Source organism: Salmo salar, chromosome 01 (assembly GCF_965601325.2).
Source record: "Salmo salar chromosome 01, fSalSal1, whole genome shotgun sequence".
Lineage (NCBI taxonomy): Eukaryota > Metazoa > Chordata > Actinopteri > Salmoniformes > Salmonidae > Salmo > Salmo salar.
Window position 1 is genome coordinate 48,634,540 of NC_138291.1, and position 27,042 is coordinate 48,661,581.

Consider the following 27,042-nt stretch of genomic DNA (forward strand, 5'->3'; position numbering starts at 1 on the left):
CCACTGCCAGCTACTGCACCCATAATTCTGGTTGTGAAAATAGCTCAAATATTTCTGATACACCCTATAACGCTACCGCCAGCGCTACAATTGATTTACCATTGCATTAGGTTTGTTAAAAGAGCCCCCAGTGTATAATGTTTTTACTTGTTCTGAAGACATTGTAAAATGGAATTGATTTATGTTCTTTTCAATCTTGTCCGTAGCTGTTTATCGCATTTTCTGGAGCCTCGACACTGCTCAATGTACCATCTCATTCCCAGCCAACTTGGAAATTGTGTTAATCTAGAAAATATACCACATTCTTGCCAGAAGGGTCTCCAAAACACATGCACACACAGTTACGCAGTGTAGCTTTAATGGAGCCCTAATGAAGGGTGTTAAAGTCACATCGGATGATGTCACGGCCACAATCTCCTTCTCAATTCTTGTCAGATCCAGTTGTTCGTTTGGGGAGATGTTTGTGTGTGAGATTGAGATTGAGGAATCATGGTTGTTTTGGGGAGGAGGACCAAGGATTGCTCCATACACACAGTCATGTGACTCAGTGGGCTATCTTGAGCCCACAACTTCTCTAAAAACCAACCTGCTGCAGCAAGAGGAACATCAAGGCCGCAAACCGTAGCAACAAAGGAATGGCCATGGAGGACGAGGATGGGGCAACATATCGATGTGGAAACAGGATAAAAACTAGGTAACAGTGTTGAAGGCCAGTACAGACAGAGAACAATCCGTCTCATTGACCACCTGAAATCGCAACCACAAAGAAACCAGTTTCCCAACAAAGGACACCAGACAGCAAGAGGAACGTCAAGGCCGCAAACCGTAGCAACAAAGGAATGGCCATGGAGGACGAGGATGGGGCAACATATCGATGTGGCAACAGGATAAAAACTAGGTAACAGTGTTGAAGGCCAGTACAGACAGAGAACAATCCGTCTCATGGACCACCTGAAATCGCAACCACAAATAAACCGGTTTCCCAACAAAGGACACCAGACAGTACGGACGTACAGGCAAAGACATCACAACATTAGTCCGTGTCCCCACACTGCTGTATCCAGAGGATGACTAATCAGTGTAGGCCACCACGTAAATGGCTTTAATCTGGGCATTGTGCAAAAGAGGTGTTGAGGAGGAGGGTTTTTTTGGGGGAGTCATCAGGTGAAGAGATTGATAAGACTCAATTGAGGCAGTAAACAAGCACACACTGATTTATGATTTGATTTGTCCTGTGGCTTAGTGTGCAGTAAGAGAAAAGGGTATTTAGAGACTTGGCTTTGAATCCAGGTTTTGGACGCTTCCATATCTCTTCCCCATTCCCCCTTCCGACATAACTAATGGCTTAGAACATACTGTATAGTAGTCCTCAGTAAATGTCCTATATTCAAAACTAAATTATGTGTAGGTATCACAAATACCAGACCATGGGCTCAAACAGATTCAATGCTATTCTACGGACTTCAGGCAGACCTGGTCTTAATAACAAATGTGAATTCCAAATGAGCAACAAGAAAATTCAGGGCAGAGAGAGAGAGGTGAGAGTAAAAGAAGAGGTAAGTGTTGCAATGGAAAATCTGCTGGACATTGATATGGAAAGAATGTTATAGTATGATATGCTACAGTATATCCGGTCAATATAACTAAAGCAAATAATACAAATAAATACTGATGCATTAGTAGACCTTGTCTTAATTTCCTCTGCTTTGCAGTTACACATTATTAGGCATTTCAACTCCTAAACAAGAATTTACTAGATAATAACCTGGTTATATTTTTCTATTCAGTATCAGTAAAAACTTTGGACACATCTACTCATTCAAGGGTTTTTCTTTATTTACTATTTTCAACATTGTAGAATAATAGTGAAGACATCAAAACTATGAAATAACACGTATGGAATCATGTAGTAACCAAAAAAGGTGTTAAACAAATCAAAACATAGTTTACATTTGAGATTCTTGAAAGTAGCCACCCTTTGCCATGATGACAGCTTTGCACACTCTTGGCATTCTCTCAACCAGCTTCATGAGGTAGTCACCTGGAATGCGTTTCAATTAACAAGTGTGCTGGCTAAAAGTTAATTTGTGGAATGTCTTTCCTCCTTAATGCGTTTGAGCCAATCAGTTGTGTTGTGACAAGCTAGGGGTGGTATACAGAAGATAGCCCTATTTGGTAAAAGACCAAGTCCATATTATGGTAAGAACAGCTCAAAAAAAGCAAAGAGTAACAATAGTCTATCATTACTTTAAGACACGAAGGTCAGTCAATGCAGAACATTTCAAGAACTTTGAAAGTTTCTTCAATTGCAGTCGCAAAAACCATCAAGTGCTATGATGAAACTGGCTCTCATGAGGGAAAGGAAGACAGGAAAGGAAGACCCAGAATTACCTCTGCTGCAGAGGATAAGTTCATTAGAGTTAACCTCACCTCAGACTGCAGCCCCAAAAAATGCGTCACAGAGTTCAAGTAACATACACTCAACATCAACTGTTCAGAGGAGACTGTGATAATCAGGCCTTCATGCTCGAATTGCTGTAAAAAAAAAAAAAAAAACACTACGAAAAGGACACCAATAAGAAGAATAAACTTGCTTGGGCCAAGAAACACGAGTAATGGACATTAGACCAGTGGAAATCTGTCCTTTGGTCTGATGAGTCCAAATGTGAGATTTTTGGTTCCAACTGCCATGTCTTTGTGAGACGCAGAGTAGGTGAACGGATGATCTCCGCATGTGTGGTTTCCACCGTGAAGCATGGAGGAGGTGGTGTGATGGTGCTTTTCTGGTGACACTCTGTCAGTGATTTATTTAGAATTCAAGGCATGACCCAACACTTCCAGGCGGTGTAAGGGCTATTTGACCAAAAAGAAAACTGATGGAGTGCTGCATGATTCCATATGTGTTATTTCAGTTTTGAAGTCTTCACTATTATTCCACAATGTAGAAAATAATAAAATAAAGAAAAACCCTTAAATGATTAGGTGTGTCCAAATTGATTAGGTGTGTCCAAATTTTTGACTGGTACTGTATGTTGAAAACAGGTTTTTAGTTCTATTTAGTGCAGGCCACGCTTTGAAACGCATAGTGCCTTCAGAAAGTATTCACACCACTTCACTTTACCCACATTTTGTTGTGTTACAAGGTGGGATTAAAATTGATAAAATTGATTTTTTTTTAAATCCAATGATCTACACATAATACTCTGTAATGTAAAAGTGGCTTTTTTAGTTTTTTTACATTTGTAAAACATTTATGAAGAAAAAAAAAAAACATTGTGATCACACAAGTATTTCAACCCCGAGTCAAAATTAAAATATCCACTTTGGCAATGATTACAGCTCTAAGTCTTTCTCGGTGTGTCTTTAAGAGCTTTGCACACCTGGATTGTACACTATATTCGCACATTATTCTTTTAAAAATTGTTTAAGCTCTGTCAAGTTTGTTGTTGATAATCGCTCGACAGCCATTTTCAAGTCTTGCCATAGATTTTCAAGACGATTTAAGTCAAACTGTAACTAGGCCACTCAGGAACATTCAATTCCGTCTTGCTAAGCAACTCCAGTGTGTATTTGGGCCTTCTGTTTAAGGTTATTGTCCTGCTGAAAGGTGAATTTGTCTCCGAGTGTCTGTTGGAAAGCAGACTGAACCAGGTTTCCTCTAGGATTTTGCCTGTGCTTCTTTTTATCATAAAAAACTCACTTAGGTCTTGCCGATGACAAGCATACCGTACGTAACATGATGCAGCCACCACCATGCTTGAAAAAATGAAGAGTGGTGCTCAGTGATGTGTTGGATTATCCCTAAACATAACACTTTGTATACAGGACATGAAGTACATTTCTTTGCCAAATTCTTTACGTTTTTACTTTCGTGCCTTATTGCAAGCAAGATGCATGTTTTGGAATATTTTTTATTCTGTACAGGCTTCCTTCTTTTTACTCTGTCAATTATGTTAGTATTGTGGAGTAACTACAATGTTGTTGATCCTTCCTCAGTTTTCTCCTATCACATTCATTGAACTCTGCAACTGTTTTAAAGTCAACATTGGCCTCACGGGTGAAATCCCTGAGCGGTTTCCTTCTTCTCCGGCAACTGAGTTAGGACGCCTGTATCTTTGTAGTGACTGGGTGTATTGATACACCATCCAGAGTGTAATTAATATCTTCACCATGCAAATTGATAATCAATGTCAGCTTTTTATTTATTTTTACCCATCTACCTATAGGTGCCCTTCTTTGTGAGGCATTGGAAAACCTCCCTGGTCTTTTTGGTTGAATCTGTGTTTGATATTCACTGCTCGACTGAGGCACCAATAATTGTATGTGTGGGGTACAGAGATGATGTAGTCTTTCAAAAATCATGTTAAACACTATTATTGCAAACAGAGTGAGTCCATGCAACTTGTGACTTGTTAAGCCAATTTGTATTCCTGAACTTATTTAGGCTTGCCATAATAAACGGGTGGATTAGTTATTGACTCAAGACATTGCAGCTTTTCATTTGTAATTAATTTGTCATTTTAAAATAATAATAATTGAATTCCACTTTGACATTATGGGGTATTGTGTGTAGGCCAGTGACACAAAACCTAAATGTAATACATTTTAAATCCAGGCTGGATCACAACAAAAAGTAGGAGATTGAGAGGAGGTTATACATAGGTTGATAATATCAAACAATTTTGGTAAAGAACACCCACAAATGCTGTCCCTGCTTTAATCGAAAAACAACCTCTTGCTGTGACCGATGCTTGCATCTCGCCCTAATCATAACTATTGCGTTAGCTCAATTGATTGAAGAACCTTCAAATGGGTGCAAGGTTAGCAAAACAGTGCTTCAAAGGCGGTACTGAGAAATCACGAATACATTTTGAAAAGTGTAAGGGTGCTTTTAAAAGGTAATAACATTTGACAAAAGGGTGAATGTTCAAATGACATTTACTGCACTGTTGCTATATGCCATTGAGCAATAACTATGTACAGTAAATACAGAGATGGATGGATTAAGTATCAATATTCTTTTTAAAGCTATGGCTCTCAGGCATCTGTTTTATATCAAATCTGTTGAGTACTTGCAAAATATAATAAATGAATGCAAATTTGACTATTTATTCTGATAAGAAAAATTAAAACAATTAAAACTACAGTTAATGAAGTACTGTTTTCCCTACTGCATCTTGAAGACTATGAGTTGTCAGAGCAGCAGTCTTGGGTAAATGCTTTACATGTACATGCATTTTGTTAAGCATTGCATAGTTTATGTAGGTGCACTTACAGTATGTATCAAAGGGTATGTGCCTTTGGAAAGTATTCAGACCCTTTGACTTTTTCCACATTTTGTTGCGTAACAGCCTTATTCTAAAATGGATTAAAAAAAAATAATAATCCTCAGCCATCTACACCCAATACCCCATAATGACAAAGCTTAAACAGGTTTTTTGAATTTTTATAAATGTATACAAATCTAAAACAGAAATACCTTATGTACAAAATTGAGCTCAGGTGCATCCTGATTCCATTTTTTTAACTAGGCAAGTCAGTTAAGAACAAATTCTTATTTACAATGACGGTCTACCACGGCCAAACCCGGACGACGCTGGGCCAATTGTGTGCTGCCCTATGGGACTCCCAATGATAGCCGGATGTGATTCAGCTTGGATTTGAACTAGGGACTGTAGTGATGCCTCTTGCACTGAGATGCAGTGCCTTAGACCGCTGCGCCACTCGGGAGCCCTACTCTGCAACTGTTTTATTGATCATCCTTGTTTCTACAACTTGATTTTTACCCATCTACCAATAGGTGCCCTTCTTTGTGAGGCATTGGAAAACCTCCCTGGTCTTTGTGGTGGAATCTGTGTTCACTGCTCGACTGAGGGACTTTACAGATAATTGTATGTGTGGGGTACAGCGATGAGGTAGTCATTCAAAAATCATTTTAAAACACTATTATTGCACAAGAGTGAGTCTATTCTGCGACTTATCTAACAAACTTTTACTCGTACATTTATTTAGACTTGCCATAACAAAGGGGTTGAATACTTATTGACTCAAGACATTTCAGCTTTTTGTAAACATTTCTAAAAACATAGTTCCACTTTGACATTATGAGGTATTGTGTGACACAAAAGCTACATTTAATACATTTTAAATAGTCAAGCTTTGTGAATATTTTCTGAAGGCACTGTATACAGTATATCCACCAAGTCGGCGATTGAGAGGAGGGTATACATAGGTTGATAATATCAAACGATTTTGGGAAAGAATGCCCACAAATACGGCCCCTGCATTAATCAAAAAACAAGCTCTTGCTGTGACCGATGCCTGCATCTTGCCCTAACCATAACTATTGTGTTCGCTTAATTGATTGGAAAATGTCAAGGGGTGTGAATACTTTCTGAAGGCACTATAAACAATGTCTGATTCCATGTGTGTAGGGTGGTCAGGGGGGGTTCTTGAGTCCTCTGCATAGATGTTCAACTGCTTGCCTTGCAGTAAGCCCCCCCCCTCCCCCCATGCTGGCCTCGCTCGCCCGCATCATCCTCAGTCCGTCGCCCGCTCTGCCTCAGAGTCGGTAAGTAAGCGCTCTGCTCCCGCTGTCCTCCTCCTGCTACTGGAGTGTATTCAGAGAGCCATTGTTAAACACTGCCCTAAGGACCTCAGGATTCTGGGATTTCTCTCCAGTCTTTTTGCTCTGGCCAATTTGCTGTTTAAGAAAATAAAGAAAAAGCAGTGTGGGCGCCACTTGCACCCACCTCCCCACTTTGATTTTCTTTAATTCAATAAGAAATCATGAAATGATGTTTTTTTTTTAATGATAAGGGCTCCTGGAATCTCTTGTTAACCCCCCCCATTATTTTGTAAAGGCATTTTGGGGGATTTGTTCGTTTTTTCTCAGATACAAACATTGCTTTTCGGTGGATATTTTGGGACATTTAAATTCACGTCTAGCTCATACATGGCCTTCGATAACAAAGGAGCAAAATAAAGATACAAAATACAGGGAAATAAACAAGTGCGTACATAAATAACTGAGTTAGTGATGTTGTTGAAGAAATTAAGCTGGGAAAGGCTCCGCTTCACCCTGCTCCTACTCTTTTGAGCTGCAGCCTGTGGAATTTCAGGAGTTCAGAAAAGAAAAAAACGATGAGAATAAAAAGAAGCAGAAAATAATTAGACCTAAGTGTTCTTGCTGAGGCATACAGTGACTTTGGAAAGTATTCAGACCCCGTGACTTTTTCCACATTTTGTTTCGTTACAGCCTCATTCTAAAATGGATTAAATAGTTATTTTTCTTCAATCTACACACAATACCCCATAATGACAAAGCAAAAACAGGTTTTAAAAAACGTTCACAAATGTATTTAAAATAATTAAATATAACATTTACATAAGTATTCAGACCCTTTAGTCAGTACTTTGTTGAAGCACTTTCGGAAGCAATTACAGCCTTGAGTCTTCTTGGGTATGACACCTCAAGCTTGGCACACCTGTATTTCTCCCATTTTTCTCTGCAGATCCTCTCAAGCTCTGTCAGGTTGGATGGGGATCGTCGCTGCACAGCGATTTTCAGGTCTCTATAGAGATGTTCGATCGGGTTCAATTCCGGGCTCCTGCTGGGCCACTCAAGAACATTCAGATACTTGTCCCTAAGCCACTCTGCGTTGTCTTGGCTGTGTGCTTAGGGTTGTTGTCCTGTTGGAAGGTGAACTTTCGCCCCAGTCTGAGGTCCTGAGCGGTCCATAGAGGAACTCGGGAGCTCTGTCAGAGTGACCATCGGGTTATTGGTCACCTCCCTGACCAAGGCCCTTCTCCCCCGATTGCCCAGTTTGGCCGGGCGGCCAGCTCTAGCAAAAGTGTTTGTGGTTCCAAACTTCTTCCATTTAAGAATGATGGAGGCCACTGTGTTCTTGGGGACCTTCAATGCTGCAGACATTTTTTGGCACCCTTCCCCAGATCTGTGTCTCGACACAATCCTGTCTCGGAGCTCTACGGACAATTCCTTCGACCTTACGGCTTGGTTTTTGCTATGATATGCACTGTGGGAACTTATATAGACAGGTGTGTGCTGTTACAAATCATGTCCAATCAATTGAATTTACCACAGGTGGACTCCAATCAAGTTGTAGAAACATCTCAAGGATGATCAATGGAAACAGGATGCACCTGAGCTCAATTTTGAGTCTCATAGCAAAGGGTCTGGATACTTAAGTAAATAAGGTATTTATGTTAAATGTTTTTATACATTTGCTAAAAATTCTAAAAACCTGTTTCGCTTTGTCATTATGGGGTATTGTGTGTAGCTTGATGAGGAAATGTTTTATTTAATCCATTTCAGAACAAGGCTGTAATGTAACAAAATGTGGAACAAGTCAAAATGTGGAACAAGTCTGTACACATTCCGAATGCACCGTATATACATTTCAGAGTATTTATTTCCATTGATAAGATGAGTCTGTGAGTAGACAGTCAGCCAATATTACAATACATGCATCCTGTTTGCAATAAGGCACTTAAGTAAAACTGCCAAAAACGTTGGCAAAGAAATGAACTTCATGTCCTGAATACAAAGCGTTATGATTGGGGCAAATCCAACACAACACATCACTGAGTACCACTCTTCATATTTTTAAGCATTGTCGTGGCTGCATCAGGTTATGGGTATGCTTGGCATCGGTAAGGACTAGGGAGTTTGTTAGGATAAAAAGAAACTGAATAGAGCACAGAGCACAGGCAAAACAGAGCACAGGCAATAGGCAAAATCCTAGAGGAAAATCTGTTTCAGTCTGCTATACAACAGACACTGGGAGACAAATTCACCTTTCAGCAGGACAATAACCTAAAACAAGGCCAAATATACACTGAAGTTGCTTAAGAAGACGACATTGAATGTTCCTGAGTGGCATAGATACTGTTTTGAATAAAATGGGCTTGAGAATCTATGGCAAGACTTGAAAATGGCTGTCTAGCAATGATCAACAACCAACTTGACAGAGGTAGAAGAATTTAAAAGAATAATGTGTAAATATTGTACAATCTAGGTGTGCAGAGCTCTGTAATCATTGCAAAAGGTGATTTTAACATGTATTGAGTAAATTTTTCATCCACTTTGACAGAGTATTTTGTGTAGCTAGTTGACAAAAATAACAATTAAATCAATTTTAATCCCACTTTGTAACAACAAAATGAAAAACATGTATAATGTTTTAATTTACGGTTTAGGTTATGATGCAGAGGTCTTGAGCTCAGTAAATTCAGGAATTCCAAAACTCTACCAGTGATGCAACAATGCCAATATAGTGATTTACAGTTATAGTTAGCTGGTGTTCTAAAGCCTAGTGTTTCCATCAGTGGCGTTGTGTAAATCTTGGTGGGGCAAATAAAAATACAATTATTTTGTTTTATGCATGCCAGCAAAGCTACTACACAACACTAAACAATCCATTAATTGCACTATAACAGTGACAAACGGTGCCCACAAACTGTTAGGGCCTATATAAAGCTGTCCCAACAAAAGAGCTTTCTTTTCAGCACCATGGAGTGAATAGTTACCACTGCTACACCTGGCTTTCAGCGGAGCCTTGTCTGGCAGCGAAACAGTTCATTCAGCCTCATTTACTGCTTTACATTTTTTTTTTTTAACATAGCTGACTTGCTTAAACAAATGTGGTTTCTACTGACAATTGAGATGTACAAACTGACATAAGGGGACGACGAGAGGATAAGAGGCAATCAGGATAGATAATAATAAGAGTAAAATAAAGAACAGAGTAGCAGAGGCATGTGATGAGTGTAAAAGTGTGTGTGTGTGTGTACTGTATGTGTGTTTGTGAATGTGTGTGGGTTTTTGTTAAAGTGTCAGTGTAGTGTATAGTGTGTACAGTCATGGCCAAAAGTTTTGAGAATGAAACAAATATTCGTTTTCACAAAGTCTGCTGCCTCAGTTTGTATGATGTCAATTTGCATATACTCCAGAATGTTATGAAGAGTGATCAGATGAATTGCAATTAATTGCAAAGTCCCTCTTTGCCATGCAAATGAACTGAATCCCCCAAAAACATTTCCACTGCATTTCAGCCCTGCCACAAAAGGACCAGCTGACATGTCAGTGATTCTCTCGTTAACACAGGTGTGAGTGTTGACGAGGACAAGGCTGGAGATCACTCTGTAATGCTGATTGAGTTCGAATAACAGACTGGAAGTTTCAAAAGGAAGGTGGTGCTTGGAATCATTGTTCTTCCTCTGTCAACCATGGTTACATGCAAGGAAACATGTGCCATCATCATTGCTTTGCACAAAAAGGGCTTCACAGGCAAGGATATTGCTGCCAGTAAGATTGCACCTAAATCAACCATTTATCGGATCATCAAGAACTTCAAGGAGAGCGGTTCAAATGTTGTGTAGAAGGCTTCAGGGCACCCAAGAAAGTCCAGCAAGCGCCAGGACTGTCTCCTAAAGTTGATTCAGCTGCGGGATCGGGACACCACCAGTACAGAGCTTGCTCAGGAATGGCAGCAGCCAAGTGTGAGTGCATCTGCACGCACAGTGAGGCGAAGACTTTTGGAGGATGGCCTGGTGTCAAGAAGGGCAGCAAAGAAGCCACTTCTCTCCAGGAAAAACATCAGGGACAGACTGATATTCTGCAAAAGGTACAGGGATTGGACTACTGAGAACTGGGGTAAAGTCATTTTCTCTGATGAATCCCCTTTCCGATTGTTTGGGGCATCTGTAAAAAAGCTTGTCTGGAGAAGACAATGTGAGCGCTACCATCAGTCCTGTGTCATGCCAACAGTAAAGCATCCTGAGACCATTCATGTATGGGGTTGCTTCTCAGCCAAGGGAGTGGGCTCACTCACAATTTTGCCTAAGAACACAGCCATGAATAAAGAATGATACCAACACATCCTTCGAGAGCAACTTCTCCCAACCATCCAGGAACAGTTTGGTGATTAACAATGCCTTTTCCAGCATGATGGAGAACCTTGCCATAAGGCAAAACTGATAACTAAGTGGCTCGGGGAACACAACATCGATATTTTGGGTCCATGGCCAGGAAACTCCCCAGACCTTAATCCCATTGAGAACTTGTGGTCAATCCTCAAGAGGTGGGTGGACAAACAAAAACCCACAAATTCTGACAAACTCCAAGCATTGATTATGCAAGAATGGGCTGCCATCAGTCAGGATGTGGCCCAGAAGTTAATTGACAGCATGCCAGGACGGATTTCAGAGGTCTTGAAAAAGGGTTAACACTGCAAATATTGAATCTTTGCATCAACATCATGTAATTGTCAATAAAAGCCTTTGACACTTATGAAATGCTTGTAATTATACTTCAGTATTCCATAGTAACATCTGAAAAAAATATCTAAAGACACTGAAGCAGCAAACTTGGTGGAAATTAATATGTGTCATTCTCAAAACTTTTGGCCACGACTGTATATACTGTATAGTCTTGTGAGTGTGCATTGTAACATTGACTATTCCACAACTGTAACATTGTGCAGTCTACAAGTGAGTTCCTAATACATATATGGAGGTAAATTCAGTTGTCCAATTGTTACACTGTACAAAGCTGCAGTGGCTTGCTTGGGAAAACAATAGTTATTTATAGAGAGGAAGAAAACCACAATTAAAACAATTGCAATGCATCTGAGAAATTAGGTTGTTGGTCTGCGGTACATTTCCGCTCCAAGCCTCCTCTGTGCTCGTGTGGCGAAAATCACGAAGCCCCGTACCTTTGGGATGCGTGGGAGGACGAGGTGTCTTTTCAACACTTCCATCTATGTGGATGCTCTTCCTGATTTTTCCAGTGGTCCCTTAATACCTCTACACACCCTACTTGAACATGGCATGGTCTGAATGTGCGAACTGATGAAACACAGCGATATGTGTGTGTGTGTGTGTGTGTGTGTGTGTGTGTGTGTGTGTGTGTGTGTGTGCTTGTCTTTGTGTGTTTATAAGTGTGAGTGACTATAAACATGGTATGATTGTGGAGACAGGGACCTGACTCAATGCAGAAGCTATTTTCTTATCAACAGCTTCGTGGATAAAAAAAACTATTTTGATAATGCTATGTTAGTGCCTACAAAACTACTTCCCACAGGGCTCACATTGTGTTGACGTGCCTACCTGGTTTGTGGACATCTCCAGGGGGATATCTAGACAGTCAAGTGACAGCTAACATAAACATTCAATTTTCCGCGTCCACCTCGGGACACAGACAATGGCTTTTAAAAACTAGGCATGAACCTAAAAGTCTGACATCAATGACCCAACAACGTTCTCCCACACTTAATTTAATAATATGTGCCATTTAGCAGACAGTTTTACCAAAGCAACTTAGAGTAGTGCATGTATACATTTTAGTATGGGTGGCCCCAGCGGGAATCAAACCAACGATCCTGAGGAGCAAATACGGTGCACTACCAACTTAGCCACACATGACCACGTCTATGGACTTCAGTGAAAACCCAAATAATGCATCTGTAGACAGACAGTCCACTAAAAAAGAGTCTACTAACTCTTTACAGAGAGGCTGGTGTGTTTCAGTGCTGAGAGGCATGAGGGACGAGAGACATGAGGGACAAAAGGCCTGTGATGCCAATGACTGCTGCTGTTTTCCTTATGTTTACCATCATTTCCCCTCACAAACACAGCGCAGGCTGGAAAAGGCCGGGCCTCCCAAAGCCTAGCAGCACAACCACATGCAGCGAAAAGACTGAGCGAGCGAGAGAGTGAGGGAGCGAGAGAGGGAGGGCGCGAGAGAGCTTGGTCTGCGCAGCCTGCAGGAATCACACAGATTTAAGCTGATAGGAAGTGACGGGATGTTGATTAGTCAACTTACAGCCCCGGCGACCAGTGGCTGTATGTGTACGAGGCTGCGCGCACACTTACACACACACACACACACACACACACAGAGGTCGAATAGAAACATACAGATTAAGGACACACAGACACATTCCTACACACAGATCTAAAACATACAGTTTGAAACCATACACGTGCATGCACACACACGGATCAAAGACAAATGGGCATTTGATATTTTTTGACTTTCAAGTACTTGCATGATTCCCCCCCCCCCCCAAAAAAAGGTGTGCGCATTCATCTATATGCCAACAGAGCACAACAAATGCCTCAATTATCATAACCATTACAGATAGCAATTCTTAACCTGTTAGGGCTAGGGGGCAGTATTGACACGGCCGGATAAAAAACGTACCCGATTTAATCTGGTTACTACTCCTGCCCAGTAACAAGAATATGCATATAATTATTGGCTTTGGATAGAAAACACCCTAAAGTTTCTAAAACTGTTTGAATGGTGTCTGTGAGTATAACAGAACTCATATGGCAGGCCAAAACCTGAGAAGATTCCATGCAGGAAGTGGCCTGTCTGACAAGTTGTGTTTCATCTTGGCTCTTTTTATTGAAGACTGAGGATCTTTGCTATAACGTGACACTTCCTACGGCTCCCATAGGCTCTCAGAGCCCGGGAAAAAGCTGAACGATATCGAGGCAGCCTCTGGCTGAAACACTTTATCGTGTTTGGCAAGTGGCCGATCAGAGTACTATGGGCTTAGGCCCGTGCCCGAGTCGACCCCATGCTTTATTTTCTTTCGTCTGTTTACCTAAACGCAGATTCCCGGTCGGAATATTATCGCTTTTTTATGAGAAAAATGGCATAAAAATTGATTTTAAACAGCGGTTGACATGCTTCGAAGTACGGTAATGGAATATTTAGAAATGATTTGTCACGAATTGCGCCATGCTCGTCACCCTTATTTACCCTTTCGGATAGTGTCTTGAACGCACGAACAAAACGCCGCTATTTGGATATAACTATGGATTATTTTGAACCAAACCAACATTAGTTATTGAAGTAGAAGTCCTGGGAGTGCATTCTGACGAAGACAGCAAAGGTAATAACATTTTTCTTATAGTAAATCTGACTTTGGTGAGTGCTAAACTTGCTGGGTGTCTAAATAGCTAGCCCGTGATGCTGGGCTATCTACTGAGAATATTGCAAAATGTGCTTTCACCGAAAAGCTATTTTAAAATCGGACATATCGAGTGCATAGAGGAGTTCTGTATCTATAATTCTTAAAATAATTGTTATGCTTTTTGTGAACGTTTATCTTGAGTAATTTAGTAAATTTTTTGTAAATTCACCGGAAGTTTGCGGGGGGTATGCTAGTTCTAAACGTCACATGCTAATGTAAAAAGCTGGTTTTTGATATAAATATGAACTTGATTGAACAAAACATGCATGTATTGTATAACATAATGTCCTAGGTGTGTCATCTGATGAAGATCATCAAAGGTTAGTGCTGCATTTAGCTGTGGTTTGGGTTTATGTGACATTATATGCTAGCTTGAAAAATGGGTGTCTGATTATTTCTGGCTGGGTACTCTGCTGACATAATCTAATGTTTTGCTTTCGTTGTAAAGCCTTTTTGAAATCGGACAGTGTGGTTAGATTAACGAGAGTCTTGTCTTTAAAATGGTGTAAAATAGTCACATGTTTGAGAAATTGAAGTAATAGCATTTCTAAGGTATTTGAATAACGCGCCACGGGATTCCACTGGCTGTTACGTAGGTGGGACGATTTCGTCCCGCCGGCCCTAGAGAGGTTAAGGTAGAGACTTCATATTCAGGATTCTGTTTATGCCTACCCCAAAGACAACGTGTGTCTATTCTTTTTGCAAAAAAAACTAAAACACACACACAGCTTGGCCATAGGGACATAGTGTGGGGCTTAGAGGCTTATACCGCCTTCAATAGTTACTTTCGTTCAAACGATTCAAGAACCGTCAGACCTAGAGCTCCGAAATTTTAGAAACCTGTTCTAGAGCTCAAGTCAATAGTGCACGGTGATTTATGTGGCTCTAGAAGGTTCTCAGACCGAGAAACCGCCTCATGCATTTGCAATATGTTCAATTCATTTTGAATATCACGGACATGGCGACATGTAGAAATGTCCCAGAGTCGCAAGACCAGGTGCATTGAAACCGCCTCGGCCCATAGAGACGGACCCCAATGTCTCTGTCCGATAGCTCATTTAGGGACCCCGTAGTAATGCCCTGAAAAAGTGGATTTTCAGCACCAATTAAGGCCATTGCTCGGGCACCTCATGACCTATCGAGCCGAAACTTGGGATTCGGGGTCGCCTCACATAGGCCTACACATAATGTCAGAGCTGGACCCGCAGCTAGACCGTAACTATGTGTTTTATGTTTTTTTTATGGTTAAAACTGAAGGCGCTGTGAATTATGGGTCTGCTCTGACATATGTGATAGTTGGCTTCTATACGAGTTGGAAAAAGTGGATTTGGTGTCAGATGGAATCAGTTTGCTGTCAGAATGACATCTAATTGACTGATGGACGCTGACTGCTGGGTGACGAGCGATGGAGAGGAACCACAGTCACTTCATGGCCATCCCCAGTTCATCGGGACAGCCAATTATGCATTTCTGCAGTATTTTTGAGCATGCCTAAATTCGTGATGCTAAATGCCCATTGAATCATATTGCAAACGTAACGTGCAATATTGCAAACGTAACGTGCATTTGCAACATGATTCAACAGCAAAAAATATCACCAAAGTTGACATGATGAATCATATTGCAAACGTAACGCGCAATATTGCAAACGTAACGCGCAAAGTTAACATGATGAAATCAACACCACGAGCGATGGAGAGGAACCACAGTCACTGCACAGCCATCCCGAGATCATCGGGCCAGTCAATTATGCATTCTGAGCATGTCAAATTCGTTAAAAATGTTTAAAGCAACAGAGTCCCACTTCTCCCTCATCATACATGACAAGTAGACCATCTGCGTTGATTAATGGCTTAACATAGGGATATATATAATTTGGGCAGTATAAATGCCATTTGGACCATGGTTCACTGACTTTTGGGTTTGAAAACCGACTTCCTGTGATCGTACATGGCAAACGGACAAACATCCTGATTTTGCACATTCAATACTTTCATACATGTATAATTGACAAAAAAAGAATTGGACATTTCATTTGCACATTTCTAATGGCATTTGGCAAAAAAAAGAAAAAAATATGTCACTTTTGACTTCCTATGAAATCATATTCCAAATGCACAAAACATATGCCTTATGCACAAGCAAAAACAACCCAAAAAATTATGTCATTAAAATATGTCAAAAGTATGTCCATACAGCTCTTATACATGTGTAATTGACATAAAAAAAATTAAAAAAATGAAAAACGGTCCAGAAACCACTTTTTAAGGGGTTGAAAAGTTTTCCAAAAACATGTCATTTTTTCAACATTTGACTCTTGGGTCTTGAATTGTGTTACATTTGCAATATGAAAATTCACTGCGGAGAGCTCTAGCCATCTATTGGATATTTGCTGTGATTTGGCACATTCAATACTTTCATAATTGACAAAAAAAAGCATTGGACATGTCATTTTGCAAAAAATAAATGAAAAAAAAAAGTCACTTTTTTCCTATGAAATCATATTCAAAATGCACAAAACATGTGCCTTGTGCACAAGCAAAAGCAACCCAAAAAACGACGTCAATAAAAAACGTCATAAGCATGTTCATACAGCTCTTATACATGTGTAATTGACATAACAATAAAAAAAATAATAATCGAAAAACGGTCCAGAAACCACTTTTTTAAGGGGTGATAAGTTTTCAAAAAAAAAAATCATTTTATCAAAATCTGACCCTTAGGTGTAGACTTGGGTATCATTTGCTGTATGAAAATCCACGATGGAGCGCGCTCGCCATCTAAAGGAAATTTGGGGTGTTACAATTGGCAATTGCCATCGGAAAATTGCCATATGATTGGCCCGGAGATGGACCGCTTTCGGTGGTATTTACAATCGTGTGTATGATTCGTGCTATGCCAATATGTTCCCATGTTATTTTGTCCAAATCAGGGGGGTTTTCCCTTACATAACCATTCAGACCCTTTACTCAGTACTTTGTTGAAGCACCTTGGCACCTAGCCTGACGCTAGAATCTTGGCACACTTGTATTTGGGGAGTTTCTCCCATTCTTCTCTGCAGATCCTTTCAAGCTCTTTCAGGTTGGATGGGGAGAGTCGTTGCACAGCTATTTTCAGGTCTCTCCAGAGATGTTCGGTCAAGTTCAAGTCCGGGCTCTGGCGGGCCACTCAAGGACATTCAGAGACTTGTCCCGAAGCCACTCCTGCGTTGAGCTGACTACACTGACTGTGCTAGTGGCAAACTAATAAGTACAGATCGTAGTATAAATCCCCTCGCACAATCCCCGCAGCCGGACAATTTTCTCATGGCTTCTGGAAGCAAATGTTGTACGAATGCTCAACCGGTGTCGCTCATTCAGCCGACAGAAACTCTCAAACAGTTCTCCCCATTAAGTAACAGGTCGGAGTCAGAGGCCGAGTCTTCTCTGGTCTCCTCTTCCTCCCGTTACGGGATCAGAGACGCCGAAGCCTCCCACCATTAGCTCTGACAAATTGAAAACCCTAGTCATTGGCGAACACATTACCCGCAGTACTAGACTTTAAAAGAATCATCCAGCGATCATACAATGTTTACCAGGGGGCAGGGCTACCGACGTTAAGGTTAATCTGAAGATGGTGCTGGCTAAGGCTACAACTGGCGAGCGTAGAGAGTATAGGGATATTGTTATCCACGTCAGCACCAACGATGTTAGGATGAAACAGTCAGGACACCAAGCGCAACATAGCTTCAGCGTGTAAATCAGCTAGAAAGATGTGTCGGCATCAAGTAATTGTCTCTGTCCACCTCCCAGTTAGGGGGAGTGATAATCTCTACAGAGTCTCACAACTCAATCGCTGGTTGAAAACTGTTTTCTGCCCCTCCCAAAAGATAGCATTTGTAGATAATTGGCCCTCTTTCTGGGACTCACCCACAAACAGGACCAAGGCTTGTTGAGGAGTGACGGACTCCATCCTAGCTCATCTTATCTACAAACATAGACAGGGCTCTAACTCCCCTAGCTCCACAATGAGATAGGGTGCAGGCCAGGCTTAGTGGAGTCTGCCACTAGCACAGTCAGTGTAGTCAGCTCAGATATCCCCATTGATACAATGTCTGTGCCTCGATCTAGGTTGGGCAAAACTAAACATGGCGGTATTCGCCTTAGCAATCTCACTGGAATGAAGACCTCCTCCATTCCAGTTATTAATGAGAGAGATTGTGATATCTTCCATCTCAAAATAAGGCTACTTAATGTTAGATCCCTTACTTCCAAGGCAGTTACAGTCAATGAACTAATCACTGATCATAACCTTGATGTGATTGGCCAGGCTGAAACACGGCTTAAGCATGATGAATTTACTGTGTTAAATGAGGCCTCACCTCCTGGTTACACTAGTGACCATATCCCCCCGCGCATCCCGCAAAGGCGGAATTGTGTCGCTAACATTTACAATAGCATATTTCAATTTACAAAAAAAACTAAAATACGACTGCGTTTTCGTCCTTTGAGCTTCTAGTAATGAAATCTATTCAGCCTAATCAATCACTTTTTATAGCTACTGTTTACAGGCCTCCTGGACCATATACAGCGTTCCTCATTGAGTTCCCTGAATTCCTATCGGACCTTGTAGTCATGGCAGATAACATTTAATATTCACATGAAAAAGTCCACAGACCCACTCCAAAAGGCTTTCGGAGCCATCATCGACTCAGTGGGTTTCGTCCAACATGTCTCCGGACCTCACTGCCACAGTCATAATCTGGACATAGTTTTGTCCCGTGGAATACATTTTTTTTTCATATCTCATCCTGGACTATCGGACCATCACTTTATGACATTTGCAATCGCAACAAATCATCTGCTCAGACCCCAACCAAGGATCATCAAAAGCCGTGCAATAAATTCCCGTACAACACAAAGATTCCTAGATACCCTTCCAGACTCCCTCCACCTACCCAAGGACATCAGAGTACAAAAATCAGTTAACCATCGAACTGAGGAACTCAATTTAACCTTGCGTAATACCCTAGATGCAGTCGCACCCCTAAAAAACATTTGTCATAAGAAACTAGCTCACTGCTATACAGAAAATACCCGAGCTCTAAAGCAAGCTTCCAGAAAATTGGAACGGAAATAGCTCAACACCAAACTGGAAGTCTTCCGAAATGTATTTTTGATACTGTTGCAAAGCTAACTAAAAAGCAGCATTTCCCCAAGAGAGGATGGCTTTCGCTTCAGCAGTGATAAATTCATAAACAACTTTGACGAAAAGATCATGATCATTATAAAGCAAATTGTGGACTCTTCTTTAAATCTGCGTATTCCTCAAAAGCTCAGTTGTCCTGAGTCTGCACAACTCTGCCAGGACCTAGGATCAAGGGAGACACTCAAGTTTTTTTAGTACTATATCTCTTGACACATTGATGAAAATAATTATGGCCTCTAAACCTTCAAGCTGCATAGTGGACCCTATTCCAACTAAACTACTGAAAGAGATGCTTCCTGTGCTTTGCCCTCCTATGTTGAACATAAAACGTCTCTCTATCCACCGGATGTGTACCAAACTCATAAAAAGTGGCAAAAATAAAGCATCTCTTGAAAAAGCCAAACCTTGACCCAGAAAATATAAAAAACGATCGGCCTATATTGAATCTCTCATTCCTCTCAAAGATTTTAGAAAAAGCTGTTGCGCAGCAACTCACTGCCTTCCTGAAGATAAACAATGTATATGAAACGCTTCAGTCTGGTTTCAGACCCCATCATAGCACTGAGACTGCACTTGTGAAGGTGGTAAATGACCTTTTAATGGCGTCAGACCGAGGCTCTGCATCTGTCCTCGTGCTCCTAGACCTTAGTGCTGCTTTTGATATCGATCACCACATTCTTTTGGAGAGATTGGAAACCCTAATTGGTCTACACGGACAAGTTCTTGCCCGGTTTAGATCTCATCTGTCAGAAAGATATCAGTTTGTCTCTGTAGATGGTTTGTTCTCTGACAAATCAACTGTACATTTTGGTGTTCCTCAAGGCTCTGTTTTAGGACCACTATTGTTTTCACTATATATTTTACCTCTTGGTGATGTCATTCAGAAACATAATGTTAACTTTCACTGCTTTGCGGACGACACACATCTGTACATTTCGATGAAACATGGTGAAGCCCCAAAATTGCCCTCCCTGGAAGCCTGTGTTTCAGACATAAGGTAGTGGATAGCGGCACATTTTCTACTTTTAAACTCTGACTAAAACAGAGATGCTAGTTCTAGGTCCCAAGAAACAAAGAGATCTTCTGTTGAATCTGACAATTAATCTTGATGGTTGTACAGTCGTCTCAGATAAAACTGCGAAGGTCCTCGGCGTTACTCTGGACCCTGTTCTCTCTTTTGACGAACATATCAAGACTGTTTCAAGGAGAGCTTTTTTCCCATCTACGTAACATTGCAAAAATCTGAAACTTTTTGTCCAAAAATGATGCAGACAAATTAATCCATGCTTTTGTCACTTCTAGGTTAGACTACTGCAATGCTCTACTTTCCAGCTAAAGCACTAAATAAACTTCAGTTAGTGCTAAACATGGCTGCTAGAATCTTGACTAGAACCAAAGAATTTGATCATATTACTCCAGTGCTAGCCTCTCTTCACTGGCTTCCTGGTAAGGCTAGGGCTGATTTAAATGTTTTACTGCTAACCTACAAAGCATTACATAGGCTTGCTCCTACCTATCTTTCCGAAATGGTCCTGCCGTACATACCTACACGTACACTACGGTCACAAGACGCAGGCCTCCTGTCCCTAGAATTTCGAAGCAAACAGCTGGAGGCAGGACTTTCTCCTATAGAGCTCAATTTTTATGAAATGGTCTGCCTATCCATGTGAGAGACGCAGACTCGGTCTTGACCTTTAAGTCTTTATTGACGACTCATCTCTTCAGTAGGTCCTATGATTGAGTGTAGTCTGGCTCAGGAGTGTGAAGGTGAACGGAAAGGCACTGGAGCATCAAACCGCCCTTGCCGTCTCTGCCTGGCCAGTTCCCGTCTCTCCACTGGGATTCTCTGCCTCATACCCTATTACAGGGGCTGAGTCATTGGCTTACTGGTGCTCTTCCATGACGTCCCTAGGAGCGGTGTGTCACTTGAGTGGGTTGAGTCACTGACGTGATCTTCCTGTCCGGGTTGGTACCCCCCCTTGGGTTCGTGCAGTGGGGGATATCTTCGTGGGCTATACTTGGCCTTGTCTCAGGATAAGTTGATGATTGAAGATATCCCTCTCGTGGTGTGGGGGCTGTGCTTTGGCAAAATGGGTGGGGTTTATCCTGCCTGTTTGGCCCTGCCCGGGGTATCATCAGACGGGGCCACAATGTCTCCTGACCCCTCCTGTCTCAGCCTCCAGTATTTATGCTACAGTATTTTGTGTCGGGGGGCAAGGGTCAGTCTATTATATCTGGAGTATTTCTCTTGTCTTATCCAGTGTCCTGTGTGAATTTTAAGTATGCTCTCTCTAATTCTCTTTATTTCTTTCTCTCGGAGGACCTGAGCCCTTGGACCATGCCTCAGGACTACCTGGCCTGATGACTCCTTGCTGGTCCAGTCTAGGGAGTTTTTCCTAGCCACCGTGCCTCTACACCTGCATTGCTTGCTGTTTGGGGTTTTAGGCTGGGTTTCTGTACAGCACTTTGTGACATCAGCTGATGTAAGAAGGGCTTTATAAATACATTTGATTTAATTTTTTTTATATTACATCATGGAACACAATCTTCAAAAAGGCGGTAACGTCAGCAGTGGCACTACCTTCTAGAAGCCTTATGTTAGGAATCAAAAGGACAATGTAAAGGTAGGTTAGGTAATTAAATATGAACTAAAATCTAATTGCTCCATACTGTATATATTCAGTCAATAAAAAACAAGTGCCTTTTGAGAATCAATCATGAATCCGTCTCTGCTCTGGCGGGGTCACAGCGTTGCTTTGCAGTAGCAAAAGATGTGATGTGAGATTGCTGCTGCTTGTCCCCCTCTGAGAATTTATTTGTACTTGATAAGCATATGATTTTCATGAAGGTAGTTGTGCTCTGATAGGGGAGCTTGATATTGCATAGTTTGCATTGTACATGAGTTTCATCAGTTTGATCAAAATACTTCCAAACCTTGCTGTGTTTGGCCGCCATGCTGATAGTGCCCACTTCCTGCTATGTGCCTGAAACAGCCCCCCCTCAGCCAATCAGAAGCGCTTGCCATAAAATATTTATATTTTTCAATCGTACATTTTTTCTGATTGTTAACCACGCTCTCAATATAACATGTTTAGTTTTACAGTACTCATGCCCATCCCTAATACACTCACATTCTGTATTTGGAACACACCCTGTATACTGTATATGCTGTGCTGCATGCATAAAGGACACAGTGAGAATTTGCCTTCGCACGAACTCGTATTCCTTTCTGTGTGTGCAAATATATGTATGAAGGAGGGGATGTTGGCTGGTTGGTTACCTTGAGGAGATAGACGGGGATGTCGCTGAAATCCACAGGGAGCTTGAGCAGGAAGCGAGCGGGGAACTCCCCCACCTGGAACACGAGAGACAGGAAAAAAAACATCACACCGTGTACAGATGGAGAACACACACGCACAGGATAACACACACACACACACACACACACACACACACACACACACAGGTCATATTGAAACAACACAGGAGCACTACATGGGAATGATTAGGGATGGCTAAAGATGAGTGCATTGCAAATGAGATTATCTGTTTGAATCTAATTTGTTTGTCTTATTATGCCTATTTTATGGCAAATGATGGAGATGTATTTCCTGATTTTAGGGATATATTTGCTCTTTGGATGTTCAATGCAGTTCATTTTATGATTATCTAACTCTAAAGGTTCATTGGATTTTGAGTAATTTACTAGTCAAAAAAAAAAAACATGAGACATGATCAATGCAATTACCAACTGTTCCAATTCAAAGGATGTTCAAATTTATAATGCAGATAATAAAATGCCTAGATGTAGCCATCTAAAACATAATCATTGTCTGTTGCCCACACCAACCCTCACCACATCCTTCAGAGGCAAACCTAATCTGCAATCCTTCTAGTTGTGCAACTGTTTTTGTTATTTTTTCTCCCATCAAGGCATTCTGTCCCATAACAGTAGTAGGTTAGTTAGTTGCGCAATATGAGTGGGGAGTGTCAAATCAAAGTTTAATGGTTGCATAACATAAATGCAGGTCTTATATATAGCAGGTGCAGCAAAATTCTTATGTTACTAGCTCCAACAGTGCAGTAGAATGTAAATGTAACACAAATAATCTAAAAATCTAAACAGGAAATCAAGAAATTAAAGAACAGGTCCACTTAACAATCCAGAGCAGATACAGTTGAAGTCGGAAGTTTACATACACTTAGGTTGGAGTCATTAAAACTTGTTTTTCAACCACTCCACAAATTTCCTGTTAATAAACTATAGTTTTGGCAAGTCGGTTAGGACATCATTTTTCCAACAATTGTTTACAGACAGATTATTTCATTTATAATTCACTGTATCACAATTCCAGTGGGTCAGAAGTTGACTGTAACTTTAAACAGCTTGGAAAATTCCAGAAAATGATGTTATGGCTTTAGAAGCTTCTGATAGGCGAATTGACATCATTTGAGTCAATTGGAGGTATACCTGTGGATTTATTTCAAGGCCTACATTCAAACTCAGTGCCTCTTTGCTTGACATCATGGGAAAATTAAAAGAAATCAGCCAAGACATCAGAATTGTTGTAAAACATTTTTTTTTTTTGAACTCCTAAAGTCTGGTTCATCCTTGGGAGCAATTTCCAAACGCATGAAGGTACCACGTTCATCTGTACAAACAATAGTACACAAGTATAAGTAAACTATAGTTTTGGCAAGTCGGTAAGGACATCTACTTTGCACATGACACAAGTAATTTGTCCAACAATTGTTTACAGTACGCACGTATAAACACCATTGGACCACGCAGCCGTCATACCGCTCAGGAAGCAGACGCGTTCTGTCTCCTAGAGATGAATGTACTTTGGTGCGAAAAGTGCAAATCAATCACAGAACAACAGCAAAGGACCTTGTGAAGATGCTGGAGGAAATGGGTACAAAAGTATCTATATCCACAGTAAAACGAGTCCTATATCGACATAACCTGAAAGGCCGCTCAGCAAGGAAGAAGCCACTGCTCCAAAACCGCCATAAAAAAGCCAGACTACGGTTTGCAACTGCACATGGGGACAAAGGTCGTACTTTTTGGAGAAATGTCCTCTGGTCTGATGAAACAAAAATAGAACTGGTTGGCCATAATGACCATCGTTATGTTTGGAGGAAAAAGGGGGCTTGCAAGCCGAAGAACACCATCCCAACCGTGAAGCACAGGGGTGGCAGCATCATGTTGTGGGGGTGCTTTGCTGCAGGAGGGACTGGTGCACTTCATAAAATAGATGGCATCATGAGGAAGTAAAATTAGGTGGATATATTGAAGCAACATCTCAAGACATCAGTCAGGAAGTGAAAGCTTGGTCGCAAATGGGTCTTCCAAATGGACAATGACCCCAAGCATACTTCCAAAGTTGTGGCAAAATGGCTGAAGGACAACAAAGTCAAGGTATTGGAGTGGTCATCACAATGCCCTGACCTCAATCCTATATAAAATTTGTGGGCAGAACTGAAAAAGCGTGTGTGAGCAAGGAGGCCTACAAACCTGACTCAGTTACACCAGCTGTCAGGAGGAATGGGCCAAAAGTCACCCAACTTATTGTGGGACGCTTGTGGAAGACAACCCGAAAGATTTGACCCCAGTTAATAAATTTAAAGGCAATGCTACCAAATACTAATTGAGTGTATGTAAACTTCTTACCCACTGGGAAACTGATGAAAGAAATAAAAGCTGAAATAAATCATTCTCTCTACCATTATTCTGACATTTCACATTCTTAAAATCAAGGCAAGTCAATTAAGAACAAATTCTTATTTACAATAACGCCTACCCCGGCCAAACCCTAACCCTGGGCCAATTGTGCGCCGGCAGGCCAATTGCGCGACGCCCTATGGGACTCCCGATCACGGCCGGTTGTGACACAGCCTAGAATTGAACCAGGGTCTGTAGTGACCCCTCTAGCACTGAGATGCAGTGCCTTTGACCGCTGCGCCACTCGGGAGGATGAGGTTTAGATGTGGAAGGTCAAATGTTTAAGAGAATCAGAGAAACTATAGCTTCATATCAGTCTGTCCATAAGATGAAACCAATATAAAGCTTCTAAAAATAATGTGTGTGTGTGTGTATACAAACATTTAAAACAAAGCGAAGATGAATGCTGAACCACATAATGTGCACAACTCTGAGTGGTTGTAACCATGTCCTTCGATGTGGCTGTATCATGTAGCATACCCAGCTGTTCTTGTGCCCGGTGTAGATCTCCACGCTTCTGCAATAGTTGGGGTCCTTGAGCAGGCTATCGTACTCGAAGAGCAGCCGGGAGCTCTCGCGCAGACACTGGTACTGGTGGTACTGCTGGATCAGCTCCTTCACCAGCTGCAGCAGGCACTATGCGTCTCCCGCATCCCACTGGGCCAGGTGCTGGAAAGAGAGAGTGAGAGGTTATTAGATGGGTTTAAAGAGACAGTCCACTTAAATTTAGATAGATTTAAAGGGACAGTCCACTTAAATGTAGATGGGGTTGAAGAGACAGTCCATTCAAATGTAGAGACTTTAAAGGGAAGACCACTAAACCACTTTCTTAACTTTAATATGGCCAGTGGCGAGATTGTAATCTAAAAATGTTCTTTTGGCCTGCATGCAAAGTGAACAAAATAGCTTGAACAAAATAGCTGAAAGCCTACATGACTAAGAGCACGTTCATTTCAGGTCGACATAACATAATCATGAACAGTGGCTATCTATTCTGGTAACTAACTGCAGAGAAAAATTCCAGGAACTTCAATAAATACCCTGGTTTTCCAGAAATCCTGGTTGGAGGATTTTGGACTTCCTGCTTATTCACTCCTGATTCCGGGAATCCTCCAACCGGGATTTTGCAACCCTACTCGAGGCACTGACTTGACGTCGTGTACAATAGAGGCCATTTTGCCATGTCAGAGGAGAGAAATCAACTGACACGATGAAAGGAATTAAAAACACAATGGCGGGCAAAGATAAGGTTCACCCGGGCCCCATAGACAGCCATTACGGGAATAATCCCAAACTGTTATCCCAATCACCCCCTCGCTTCCTCCTGCATTACAGGAACATGGCAGCAGCACAGGATTTCCTGAAGCCACACAGCGTTACATCAGTCAGCAGGGAATGATTTCATCATTCCCAGCCCCAATGCCATTTATCTGACCTCATTCACCAAAATGGTGCGCCTAAATCTGGAAAGAGGCAAGGAAAGAAAAGTCACCAAGAGAAAAGTTAGCGATGGGAAGAGCATTGTTTCAAGGAAGCGGATAAGGATACTAGGGACTTGGCCAATAACATTTTTTTCCTACGTCCAACTGTTTTGGTACACAATGGTTTGGTTAGGCATCAAAGACTGGACTTGGTGAAACACATTTTCAGACGTGGATGAGAATTGTGTTATGCTGTTGCTACTTCTGTGTATGTTGCATCCAAAAATAAACTGCTCACATTGAGGACATAACATTGTGAAGAGTGTTTGTGCAAAATGTTTCTGTGAAAAAAAACACTGGCCCGCCCAAACGCTGACTGTAGCATCAATCGTAACTAGACGTTCTAATGACAATGATCATAGCCATGTGTTCATACGTGTCAACGTGTTAAAGGTAAAATACACTGCATTTCAAACAGTCAGCAATAATATAATGAATTCAGGGCATACCTAGGCAAAATGTAAACCTTCCAACCATAACACCCACTGATAATGTAATTATTTTATAAAAATAATCACTGATATCTGCCTTTCAAGTCTGTTTATGAAAATGCTCTGTTTGTTAACCAGAACCATGCAGAATGCACATTCGCTAATAATGACTAACTTCTTGTAGCAGGCATTATAGAAAATGAACACCGGTA

At 41.3% G+C, this 27,042-nt stretch overlaps 1 pseudogene across 1 annotated transcript in view; it reads right to left on the reverse strand.

Moving 5' to 3' along the window:
* Positions 1–27,042, reverse strand: part of LOC106602899 (BRISC and BRCA1-A complex member 2-like) — a 187,575-nt pseudogene that overhangs the window by 101,626 nt on the left and 58,907 nt on the right. Inside the window, exons 4-5 of the transcript XR_014392250.1 lie at positions 25,399–25,587; positions 22,474–22,548 (exon numbers count right to left, since the gene is read on the reverse strand). The product of XR_014392250.1 is annotated as a BRISC and BRCA1-A complex member 2-like (transcript). The remainder of the gene's footprint in view (positions 1–22,473; positions 22,549–25,398; positions 25,588–27,042) is intronic.